At 52.4% G+C, this 13,012-nt stretch overlaps 2 protein-coding genes across 4 annotated transcripts in view; both read right to left on the reverse strand.

Moving 5' to 3' along the window:
• Positions 1-13,012, reverse strand: part of LOC101948742 (zinc finger protein RFP-like) — a 1,201,957-nt gene that overhangs the window by 515,673 nt on the left and 673,272 nt on the right. The gene's annotated exons all lie outside the window — the stretch shown is intronic.
• LOC101939631 (zinc finger protein 850-like) overlaps positions 1-13,012 on the reverse strand; it is a 109,428-nt gene that overhangs the window by 34,041 nt on the left and 62,375 nt on the right. The window lies entirely within an intron of this gene.

The raw sequence follows: 13,012 nt of genomic DNA on the forward strand, positions 1-13,012 counted from the left end.
TATGGGAAGCTGGACTTGGCCGAACACAGCATCCCCGTGGTTATATCCGCGTGCTGTGCCCTCCATAATATTTGTGAAGGGAAGGGTGAAAGCTTCACTCAGGCATGGACCTCTGAGGTTGAAAACCTGGAGGCTGAATTTGCATAGCCAGAGAACAGGGCTATTACAGGGGCCCAGTGGCAGGCTGCAAGGATTAGGGATGCCTTAAGGGAGCAATTTGAGGCTGAAAACCAGCAGTGATATCTGGTGTCCTGCACGGGAGTGAAGTGCAGTAGTTCCAATCTTTAGGAATCAGTGTTTGCTAAGCAGACAAGCAGACTTGCAGTGCCTGTTTAGTTCCTGGGCGAAGGAATCTTTTACTTTATGCAATAATAAAGAATGTTTTCAAAGCCAAAAAAATCCATTTATTGAAAAGAAACAACTGCTTGGGAATCAGAAAGGGCAAGGGAGTGGAGTGGGGAACGGTACAATCACAGATTCGCGTATGTCCTGTCTGGTGTGCTGTGCTGTGAGTGCTGCACTTCAGGATAGCTATACTGCTGGTGATGGGGGTTGAGTGCAGAGGGTAAGGGTCATGGTTTTCAGGGCTGGGTGGTGAAGATACTGGTGTTGGAGGCAGCTGGTGGCATGAAGAATGCAGAAGTTGCGGAAAGTGGGTTGGAGGTGACAGTGGGGCACAAGGGAAAGAGTTTTGGGACAAGGGCTGTGGGGCGAAAGCATTTGCGGTACTGCTCCTTTTGCATGGCTACAAGCTCCTGGATAGCGTCTGCTTGGCGCTCCAGGATGCAGATGAGCCGATCCCTCCTTTGCTGCCAGTGCTCCGTGCTTTGCTGCCGATGCGCTGCGTTTTCCTGGTGGATCCTGCTTTCTCTCTCCCTCCAGTTCTGTGCTTTCTCATTCTCTTTAATAGATTGCTGCATCACTTCTTGCAGCATGTCTTCTCTTTTTTTTTGCGGTCTCTTCCTGAGTCTTTGCAGCCTTTGAGCAGGCGATAAGAGGGACGGCTGAGGTCTCAAGGTTGTTGCAGCTTTATAGGCAAAACGTAACATTTAACAGCGGCAGCATTGTTTATACCAGACAGAGTAATGATTTCCCCTGCACTTAAGAAGGGCACACACAGGGTCTACACAATAGCATAATTTTCCCATCCCAAACAGAGCACACATAACCCACGGGAGCCTCAAAATGGTGAGTAAGGGGGACTGATTGTTTCAGGGCTGCACTGTCCTCTTGGTTTCTGTGCCTTGGGGAGAGTCAACAGCTGCAGGGGGCACCTACACTGAACACTGTCCCAATGTTTTCCACAGGAGTTCGTCCTGGACGATATCTCACTGCTGAGGGTGACCTGGGAAGCAAGGGAGGATCTTCTACTGCAATGCGGCTTCCGTCCTGGCCCATATGTAGCTTGCCTGTGTGCAGCAATGGTCCCTAGGCCCCTCACGGCACAGTGGCGCGGACACGTTAGCCTGGCTGGGACAAGGACCATGGTGGCTCTCCCGATAAACCTGCGCAAGCGCATTGCACACGTTCTGGATGAGACATTTGAAGAGATTACCGAGGCCGATTACCGCGATGTGATAAACCACATCAATGCACTATTCCGTATCTAGGCCTGCATGCCTAACCCTCGTCTCCCAAAGAGCCCACACCGAAAAAATTCCTTCCTGAAAAAAAAACAAAAAAAAACCGCTTACCGGGAACCTGCTCTTCTGTTTGTCCTCCACCAAGTACCGGCCGCTGCGACTGGCTACCTTCCTCCTGGCTCGAGAAAAGGTCCTGGATGCATGGCTCCAGGGATTCCAGGGTGTCTCCATGCGGCCCACCACCCTGACTCCCGTTTTCCTCCTCCTCCTCCCACCCCAGCTCTGAAGTGTCCAAGGTGGTGCTCGGAGTGGAGGTGGGGTTAACTCGAAGTATCGCATCCAGCTCTTTGTAGAATCGGCAGGTCACGGGGGGAGCAACCAAGCGGCCGTTTGCGTTGCAGGCTTTGCGGTAGGCACTCCGCAGCGCCTTCACTTTAATCCTGCACTGCAGGGCGTCCCGGTCATGGCCCTTTTCCATTATGTCCTTTGATACCTTCCCGAAGGTATCATGATTCCTACGGCTGCAGCGCAGCCGGGACTGGACAGCTTCCTCCCCCCAAACAGTGATGAGATCCACCATTGCTCCATGCTGGGGCTTGCTTGGCGCTTGGAGGCATGGTCACCTGGAAAGATTCGCTGATAGCACTCCATGCCACGCCTGGCTGAGCAAACAGGAAGGGGATTTTTAAAATTCCCGGGGAATGTAAAGGGCAGGTCACATGGTTGGTTGCCTGAGGCCAGGGCAGTAGAGTTTGAACTGATGACCAGAGTGGCTAGAACAGGCATTGTGGTGTCCGGGACTCAGAACCCAGATGGCAAGGTTCGTTGTCTGACCGCAGAGAGACAGGCAACACCAGCAAGGTCCAGTAACAAGTTCTTTATTGAGGAGTGCACACAACAAGAGAGAGCAGCCCGTCTCCAGAGAGAACCAGCCACGATTACAATAACTACTGAGGTTATATAGACAGTTCTGTCGCGTCATAGACATTTACTTAAAACAACCCAATCCCCCTTTATTAGTTAGAAAGCTTCTAATATTCATGCATATTTATTTTCTTTAACACTACAAACAATTTGTGCTGCCTCAGCAACTTCTTATCAGCTTTGTTATCATACACCAGAAACTAGGAGAGAGGGGGGAAGTTAAGAACAGACAAAGAACAGACACAGTATGTCCAAACAAACTGTTCCTAGCACATCTGGTACAAGAATGCAGCCCTCCCTCTTATCTCAGTCTCTGCAGCTCAAGCAAGGATGTCCTCAGGTTTCACAGAGAGACAGGCAGGAATGGCCCAGCAACTACTGTTAGTCTAACTTCGGCTAAGCTGGCCGAACAACCTGTTCTGTACTCCATTTTCTTGGGCCTAACAGTGGGATACTGCCGAATACTTCTGGAGGCCAGTCACAGCGCATTGGGCTGCCACACTGATGCCGCAGCGGCGGCGCAATACTCGCTATTCCTCTCGGGGAGGTGGCGTACATGCAGCGCTGCAACCACGGAGATACAGCGCTGCAAATGCCTTGCCAGTGTGGACGGGGAGTGAGTTACAGCGCTGGGGGCGGCTTTACAGCGCTGTAACTCGCAAGCGTAGCCAAGGCCTTAGTGAGACAATACTGAGAGTATCCAATTCAGGATGAACTGCTAAGAGAAAGGCCAGGCACTGCCCAAGACTGGCAGTCCTTCACTCACAAGGTACACCAAACCAGCCAAAAAGAGAACTTCTGTGCCATCACTCTGGCTAACCAAGTCAGAGGAGTAATTCTCTCCGATACTGCAGTCCCCTTGTATCACCACTAGAAACATTGCTTATAAGGATGAGTGGTTATTAAAACCACTGTCCCCAGTTAAAGGTTCTCCTGATCCCAAAGGATCAGCTACACACCCAGGTCAATATACAAATCAGATCTTACCCAGAAATCATGCTGTTGCCAATCCTTTGGGCTTCAGGCAGCCCCCTTGCCTCCGGACCACAGCCGCCGGCCGGGCACTTCCCCTCCCGGGTTCTGGCAGCGCAGGGTGCGGAGGCATGGGGGCTGCCCGAACCCGGTAGTGCTCGGGCAGCTCGGCTCTTAAACAGATCCGAAGAGTCAGGGGAGGAGCAGAGCCTCTGGCCGCGGCGGCTCTGCTCCTCCCCTGACTCTTCGGCTCTGTTTAAGAGCCGAGCGCTACGGGCTTTGGCAGCCCCCATGCCTCCGGACCCTGCGCTGCCGGAGCCCGGGAGGGGAAGTGCCCGGCCGGGGGCGCAGGGTCCGGAGGCATGGGGGCTGCCCGAAGCCTGAGCACTACCGGCTTCATGGTTTGCCGGGCAGCCTCCAGACCCTGCGCCCCCGGCTGGGCGCTTCCCCTCCCGGGCTCCAGCTGCGCTGGGGAAGCGCTGGCCGGGGGCGCAGGGTCTGGGGGCTGCCCGGCAAACCGTGAAGCCGGTAGCACTCGGGCAGCCCTTTTCGCGTGGCTGGGAGTGGGAAGGAGGAGGGGGCGGAGTTGGGGCGGGGCTGGGGTGGGGAAATGGGCGGGGCCAGGGCCCCGTGGAGAGTCCTCTTTTTTTATTTGTTAAATATCGTAACCCTAGGAGTACCGAAATCAATTTTAAGAGCCCTTTAAGTCAACAAAAATGGCTTCCTCGTGTGGACGGGTGCAGGGTTAAATGGATCTAACGCTGCTAAATTCTACCTAAACTCCAAGTGTAGACCAGGGCTCAGGTTCAGAGGGAGGACTGGGTAGCTGAGTCTGCAGAGCAGGACAGTTGTGTAGTTAATCTCTCGAGAATGCAGGGGAGGGCAGGTACGCTCTCACCTCTAGACACTTTGGATATAACTTGTAGTCTCTCAGTGGACTTAACATCTGATCCCATGTGGAAGCAGAGGTTGTTAAGGGAAGGACAACAGAATTTTGAATCTAGCTTGTTATTGAAAATGAATGGTAGCTCTTTAAGACAAAGTCCAGCCTTGGAAATAGCAGCAGTTAAGGATCTGAAAACTGGTGAACTGGCTCCTGTCTGTGGTAATGCAAATTACCTGACTGACTGGGAGAAGAAAGACTTGCTAATAGCTGTTAGCACAGAGAACACACCCAATCCACCAGTGAATTCTCTTAAGCAAGAGAAATCAGGGTTTAATCCTTCAGGACAAGGAGGAAAGAGAGAACTTACTTTTGCGAAGGGAAGCCACAGGTTAACCCTAAAAGTCCCAAACCCCAATGGTATTGAGCCAAAGGTGTGGCATGACAAACATGATTGTAAATGGACACTTGCAATGAATTTGTTGTTATTGCTAATGGTAATGTGTTGCTATTACTAAGAATTGTAAAAATGTACAATGTGCCTAATCTTTTGGAAAATCCCTTGAACATATTAAGAGTAATGCATAAAAACATACTTTATGTTAAAACGCTTTGTTATATTGATGTTTCACAGTTAATGCTTGTAAACAGTACTGGAATTTTTCACAGGGGAAAAAAATCCCAAACCTAATGTGCTGTATGAAAAGGGAAACTGAGGCACACTACCATATGGCTTGCATGGCTAAATGCCAAGATTTCTGTACTACGAACAACATTAATATCTACATTGATTTGATGTTAATTGGGTTCCAAACATTTGCCAGAGCTTGTATGAATAAAGTAGCTGTTTTCTTTAGCCTGGTTGGTCGGGGAGAGCGGGCGCTGGCCGGGCTCGCCGCCCACCCCTTGGCGCTCTGGCCGGTCGGGGAGAGCGGAGCCGCGGCGGGCTCGCCGCCCTCCCTCGGCACTCCTGCTGGCCAGGGAGAGTGGGCCCGTGGCCGGGCTCGCCGCCCTCCTCCCGGCGCTCCGGCCGGCCGGGGAGAGCGGACCCATGGCCGGGCTCACCGCCCTCCCATGCCGCGCTCCCTGCCGGGGGGGGCTGCAGGAGGCTTTTTTGCCTGGGGCGGCAAAAAAGCCAGAGCCGGCCCTGGCTGCACGTAAACAACGGCCAGGCAATTTGCCTCAACCTCCCATCCCATCATAAACATCTCCCCCTTACTCTCACAGATATTATGGCGCACACAGCAAGCAGTAATAATGATGGGAATATTGGTTTCGTTGAGTTCTAACTGAGTCAGTAAACTGCACCAGCGAGCTTTTAAACATCCAAAGGCTCATTTTACCACCATTCTCCACTTGCTCAGCCTATAGTTGAACTGCTCCTTACTACTGTCCAGGTTTCATGAGCCATGGGTGCAAGGGGTAGGTGTGACCACACTGTGCTGCCGACTGGGAGAGCAGCCTGAGGCAGAAGCCTCCAGCTGGCATGATATTCCAGCATTGGTCTGCTAAACCCAGGGTTGTGAGTTCAATCCTTGAGGGGGCCATGTAGGGAACTGGGAAAAAAATTTGTCTGGGGATTGGCCAGCCTTTGAGCAGGGGGTTAGACTAGATGATCTCCTGAGGTCCCTTCCAACTCTGATGATCTATGATTAATCAGGGAGGACTGAATCTCCATTGGACAAAAATTAAAGAAGAGAATGACCTGGAGTCATTCCCATTTTTGTCCAGGCGCCCCCGACCGAACTCACAGAGGCCAACCAGGAGCACCCATGTCTGCCCAGGCACCCCCGACCAACCTAACCGAGGTTGGCCAGGAGCACCCGCGGGACGATGACGATGGTTAGCAGTCGTATTGTACCGTCGGCCAGCCGCAAGGCAAGGCAAGGGGATGCTGCTGTGTAGCACTACAGTACCGCATCTGCCAGCAGCACCCAGGAGACATACAGTGACAATGAGCTGAGCGGGCTCCATGTTTGCCGTGGTATGTGGTCTGCATGGGTAACCCAGGAAAAAAGGCGAGAAACGATTTTTTGCTGTTGCTTTCATGGAGGGAGAGAGTGAGGGGGGCCTGATGACATGTACCCAGAACCATCCACAACAATGTTTTTGCCCCATTAGGCATTGGGAGCTCAACCCAGAATTCCAAAGGGCAGCGGAGACTGTGGGAACTGTGGGATAGCTACCACAGTGCAATGCTCCAAAAGTCGACGCTAGCCTCCACACTGTGGATGCACACGGCCGACTTAATGTGCTTAGTGGGGACACACACAATCGACTGTATCAAATCAATTTCTAAAAAATTGACTTCTATTAAATCGACCTAATTTCGTAGTGTAGACACACCCTGAGACACAGACTGTTTACTTATGGAATCAGCATGGAGACGTTCCTGTTCCAACACCATTGTCTTTCCAAAAAGCTGGCCAAACAGAGCCACTTGGTTATAGGGCTGTTTAAATTCCTTAACAGCTTTTACTCCATCCGAGACCTTCTCTAAGCCATCCACACTGAATCTTTCAAAAGGAAAGTCAGTGAATCCATTTACAACAGAAAATTTCTGGCTGTTGGGAAGTGAAACTTTCTTGACTAAATCACTTTCACACCCTTCGGCTACAGGAAACTGCTTGCACCAATTACCATGAGGATTCCTTTCCCAAGGAACGTCTTTAAGCAACAATTCACCCCTCACAGAAATTTTGCCTTTATCCGCTTCACCTAGGTCTTGCTCTAAAGGTTGAAATTGAGTCAATTAACCTGCAACTTGCTTAACCCTTTCTGGCCCCGTGTCACAGAAGTTTAGAGCCTGTGTGGATTCTCCCATGTTTAATGAGATGTGATCATTGGCTGAAACTTTTCCCACAGTTCAAGCATTTGTGGGGTTTATCTGCTATTTAGCCAGGGATGATAGCCATGTGAAACTTTTGCCAGAGTCCAAGCACTTATGGGGTGTGTCTCCTCTGTAGATTGCCTGATGTTTAACAAGGACTGATCTCCATGGTAAATTTTTCCCACAGTACAAGCAGTTGTGGGGTCTCTCCCCTGTGTGACTTCTCTGATGTGAAATTTGTACTGACTTAAAACTGAAACATTTCCCACACTCAGGACATTGACAGGGTTTCTCTCCAGTGTGGCTTCTCACATGTTTATTAAGATCTGAGCACTTATTGAAGCTTTCCCCACTGTACAAGCATTGAAGGGATTTGGCTCCAGTATGGATTGTCTGAAGTGTCACAAGCTGTGTTCTTAGAATTAATCCTTTCCCAAATTGGAGGCAGTGCCTGGGTATCTCTTCCTTCGGATTTGTCTGTTGGGCTGTGGGATCTTTGTCTCCTCCCCCACAGACAATAGAGTCATCCACTTTCTTCCCTGGGTGGTTTCCCAGCAGACTCTCTGACCTGTGCCAATTTCCTCAGGCTTCTCCCTGTTCCAAGCACTGGGGAAAATTCCCTGCAGCTCTTCCCACAAATGTCCCTTGTGTTTCCACTTCCCCAGGAACTTTCTGATGATGATACCCCTCCTTGTACTCACTCCCTCGCTCAGCACCTGCTGGGAGAGAGAGACAATCAAGACAGGAGACATTGTGCTGGGACCAGGAATAGGACCAAAGGGAAACCCAGCACACTGAAGTTGCAAAGACTGAGCAATTGGATTCTGCCTCCACATCCCACCCAAACTTTCACAGCGAAGGGAAGTTGGGAAGAAAATGCCTGCCACTAATAGGGTGGGTGGAAAGTCATGAATTATATCTGCTAAGTACAGCTGGCCATGGGTGAAATGAGGCACAACTAAGGACGCTTGCTCATAGCATATTTTTGGGTTTCTCAACTTTTTCCTTCATTCCCCAGATGGTTTCTGTGCAAAGCTATTCACTATTTCCTGCACGTTACCCAGAGTCACGGTTCTTCTGAGTAGGATGCGATTAATGGCCTTGCAAACTTGCATCAACACGATTACAATGGTCAACTTTCCCACTCCAAACTGGTTTGTGACCGAGCGGTAGCTGTCTGGAGTTGCCAGCTTCCAGATTGCAATAGCCACCCTCTTCTCCACTGGCAGGGCAGCTCTCAATCTTGTGTCCTTGCGCCACAGGGTGGGAGCGAGATCCTCACACAGTCCCATGAAAGTGGCTTTTCTCATCAGAAAGTTCTGCAGCCACTGCTCGTCATCCCAGACTTCCATGACGATGTGATCCCACCACTCGGTGCTTGTTTCCCGAGCCCAAAAGCGGCGTTCCACGGTGCTGAGCATGTCCGTGAATGCCACAAGCACTTTCGTGTCGTACGCGTTACACGGCTCGATAGCATCGTCAGACTCCTCACTCTCACTGTCACTTTGGATCTTAAGGAATAGTTCGACAGCCAAACGTGATGTGCTGGCGAGACTCGTCAGCAGTTCAGACTCCATTTCGCACAGACAGATCGCGCTGCACAGAAACCGTTGAAAGATGGTGCCAAAGGTGGATGGAAACAAAGGGATTTCTGGGATGCGAAGTGAGGCATCACGGGGCATTCGGACAGGACCCAGAATCCCCAGCACCCACGCCCCCTTTTGACAACCCATGGTGCCAGAATGGGAAAAGGTGCTCTGTGGGATAGCTGGCCATAATGCACCGCTCCCAATAGCGCTGCAATTGCCGCAAATGTGGCCACGACAGTGCGCTGGCAGCTGTCAGTGTGGACAGACTGCAGCGCTTTCCCTACTCAGCTGCACGAAGTCAGGATTAACTCACAGCGCTGTACATCTGCAAGTGTAGCCAAGGCCTGATGTTGCTGTGTCGTTTGGTAAGTTCCTGAGTGTCTGGCTAGTCGCACTCAGTACAGTGCAGCCAGGAGTGACTTTGAAGGCTGGTGTTCTCGAGATGACTCTCTCTACTCCTCACAGGCCTGGAGATTGGGCACCCATGGCTCTTCCCCTTGCTCCAGCTGGGAGATCAGGTCAGGGTTTGGGAATGGGCAATCTTGCGCAGAGGGTGAAATCAGACCAGATCAGGGTGCATGGATTATTGAGAAAGTGTCTGTCACAAAGGACATTCTGTGAGTGGAACTTGTCCCTGTGCTCTGCTGGGCTATCATGGAACCCAAGAGGATGAGAACATGATCACTGTGCCCCCTTGGTAGGAGCAGATATCTGGGGAAGTGGGGGGAATTGTTACACCCTAACTAGGAGTTCCCAGGATCTGTGCACTCTGGGGGCCTTGCTGACGCACCCACAGCTCTGGAGTTAAACGCCTGCCTATTTTTAAACCTGCAGAGCCCACAGCCCACCCCATGGCTGGAGCTAGTCCCCAGAAAGGAGGTGAACAGGGATTCTGTACATCAATAAGAAACAACGCAGATAGGACAATTAACGACTTCTGCCCCCTTAAATGCTGGAGGGTGGGGATGGTTTAGCATGTCCTTTAGGTTTTGACACTGTGTCCCAATGAACGGGGTTTGGTCATAAATGTCTCTCTCACATGGCAGCTGTGCATTACGCAAAATATTCCCCTCTGATCTAACTGACCAGGGAAGCACCTGACCAGATTCAAATATGCAGACCCCACGGCTTCTAATAACCGAGGGGACGGGAATCCCTTACCCAGTGAGGTCACCATCTTGTAATTCTTCTACATGTCATCCCTGTAGAGGGCTCTCTGAGTAGGGTCCAGCAAAGCCCCCTGCCCCTGGGTGAAATACACAGCCTCGAAGGTCACCGGCATCTGGAACAACAAAAGTCCCCCATAAGTTAGGGGAAAGGGGAAAAAAATTGGAAGCTCTTGGAGAGCCAGAGTCACAGAATCCCACCCCCACTCTGCTCAGAGCAGCCAGGAGGCTTCAGGTGGTGGGAGAAGATGAGAGCTCCTTTCTCCCCCCAGCAGACAGAGGAGGGCAGGAGCTTCTCTTTTACCATACTCCTACCAGACAGAGTGGGAAATGGTGCACGGAGCAGGGGACAAAGGACTGGAATCCCAATAGCTTCCCTTCATATTTCACAGCAGCCTCTGGCCAGTGGGGTCAGGCTCCAACACTGGGAGTCTGCTCAGTTTTCCCAGCCCTGCCGAAGGGGGTGTTTCATTTCAGAAATGGGACCATGTCTCTCCGCTCCCCCGTCCCCCAGCAATAAGTCTGTTTGGTAAATCAGGCCCAGGGTGAACCTGTTCCAGCAGATTTATCACACCCTGTCCTCTCCCTGCCGCATGCAGTGTGTTTCCTGCCCCTCCCCCTCCAAAACAACCCCCCTGCAGCTCCCTGAAAATCCCCTACCTGAGCTCGCTCCTACACAGCCATTTCTCATCCCTCTCTCATGGGAAGACGGGAGGATTTGGACTGCAACCTGGATGTGATTCTTCAGACTGTCAGGGCAAGAAGGGCGATTGGGGAGTTTACAGGAGCTTGATTCCACTTCACACCCCAACTCTCCCCAGGCTCTCTCCCTTACTCCTGGGAGAATTCTGTGCCACTGCCCATGGACTGAATTTATATCCCCCACAGATTTATTTGTTTTCCAGCAGAAAAAGGACTTTCTGACGGGGAAGCAAAGGGAAGCCACAAAGCAGTCATGAGGCCCGACTCCAGCAGGACGTTTCTGGTGCCCAGGGCAGCCGGCAGAGAGGTCAATCACTGTGGGATGGGTAAGGTGGTTCCTACCCTGTGCCGGGCTCAGTTGCTAGTCCTGCCTGGGCTGGGGAGGACAGGACTTCCTATTCCCTGCCATGGCATGTGGGGCCGAGTCAGACCCACCCCCCGAGTTCTCCCCTCCTTGCATGAAGCTAAGAAAACACATACACACCCCTCAGCTTCTTGCACTCATCTCTCCTCACCTGCAGGAAGAGGGATGACTGTACAGGGAGCTGTTCCCCCATCGACCCAACCCCCTCACACCCAGACCCTCCCACTGAGTTTCACCCTCCCCCGCACTCAGAACACTCCTGACAAGCCCCACTCCCCCTGCACATGGACCACCATGATGAGCCACCTGCACTCGGATACCCACCCTACTGAACCCCACCCAGATGCACCTGGATCGCAACCCCTCCCCCAGAAGCTGCCACCTCCACAGCCAGACTCCCCCGCTAAGCTCTATCCCCCCCCCCACACAGACCCCCTCTGCTGAGCCGCAACCACCTTCACCTGGACCCCCCTGTAGAGTCCCATTACAGTTCCACCCAGAACCCCACAAGTCCCTGTGCACCCAAATCACTCGACACCCAGATTCCCCACGGAGCCACACACACCCAGATTGATACACATAGATCCCTTTCAACCCACACCTGGATTCCTCCCACATCAAGCTCCTCCGCACTTGGATCCTGCCTTGCTGAGCTTGCCTGCTCACACCTAGTGCACCTGGCATGGGGGGCAGGGCCCTGGGGGGTTTCTGGGGCAGGCCCGGTCCTTACTCTGTGTCAGGGTTGGCCGCATCGCTGAGTCCGTGTGCTGGAGGGGATAGCTGCAGAGTGATCTCCCACCTCTGTGCAGCCAGTGGCCTGTGCTCCCCAATGCCTATGTTGGAGCTTCCCCATTTATTTGACAAAAACATATGCAGAAATTTAAAATACTGTGCACAGAATTTTTAATTTATCAGTGCAGAATGCCCTCAGGAGCATCTCCCTGCAGACAGATGCTCTGGAAAGACACCCGGTTAGTTCATTACCACCCAGGCCAGGCCCCTCCCAGCAGAACTAAACACACCACGGGCACTTTTAAACTCTCCCAGAAACAGCATCTCTGAGCTGAAGGCTAGAAAAAGAGCAGAACCAAAGGAACCACTTTAGTGAATTCCCCTTGACATGGGCCCCGAGGGCAGCACATCCCCCCACCCTCCAATCAGTGCAGTGAGTCAAGAGAGACAGGACCTGGCTTTTCCCCTCTCAGCCCCTCCCCTTGTTCCCAGAAGAGTCAGTCTGCTCCGGGGCTGGGGGAGTGCAGGAAATTGATCTGGGCAGGGCTGGGAACCTCCCTCCCCACTTCTTCCTCCTGCTGCCCCTCTAGGTCTGGTCACTCTGTTTCTTTCTACCACCTTCCCTCTCTCTGGGAGAGCGGATTCTGCCCCATTTACATGGGCATTTGCTCTTCAGTAGATGGATCGGTTTCAACCTGGCTGTGTCACTGAGGGCAGCAGCTCTGGGACCCGCAGACCCACAGCGAGCCCCCTCCCCCTCCGGTACAAACTCACCAGCCGGTCCCTGAAAGGTCCTTTGTGCAGAGGCACTTTCCTGCTGCCGGGCCTGAGCCCATACAGCGATGCTCCCCGAGCCACCTCCCAGCTGCTCCTGGGTCCCAATGATAAACCCATCACATGAAGTCCCCTGGCCCCAGAGGACCCCACATCCCCAGGCTCAGGCAGCTTCTCCCAGCATTAAGCAGGCATGTTGCATCGAAACTTGCAGCTTCCCTACAGGACAAACCGGAGCTCGGGCCGCTGGCTGATCAGCCCGTCTGTGGCAAACTTCTCTCCGCATTGGGCTGGCTAAGGCCTTGTTCTAACCTGCCTCTCTGGTCACAGGCTACCAGCACTGGTGCAAAATGTCTGGTTGTCTCAGCTGGCTGGGCCAGATTTGTAGGGGAGAGAGAGAGAGAGAGAGAAGGCAAAAGGATAGAGAATAAAAGGGGGAGGGAGGGTGGCATAATAGTTCAGACCAGTGAGAAGGAAACAGACACATAGCGGA

The sequence above is a fragment of the Chrysemys picta genome, chromosome 12, assembly GCF_011386835.1.
Source record: "Chrysemys picta bellii isolate R12L10 chromosome 12, ASM1138683v2, whole genome shotgun sequence".
Classification (NCBI taxonomy): domain Eukaryota; kingdom Metazoa; phylum Chordata; order Testudines; family Emydidae; genus Chrysemys; species Chrysemys picta.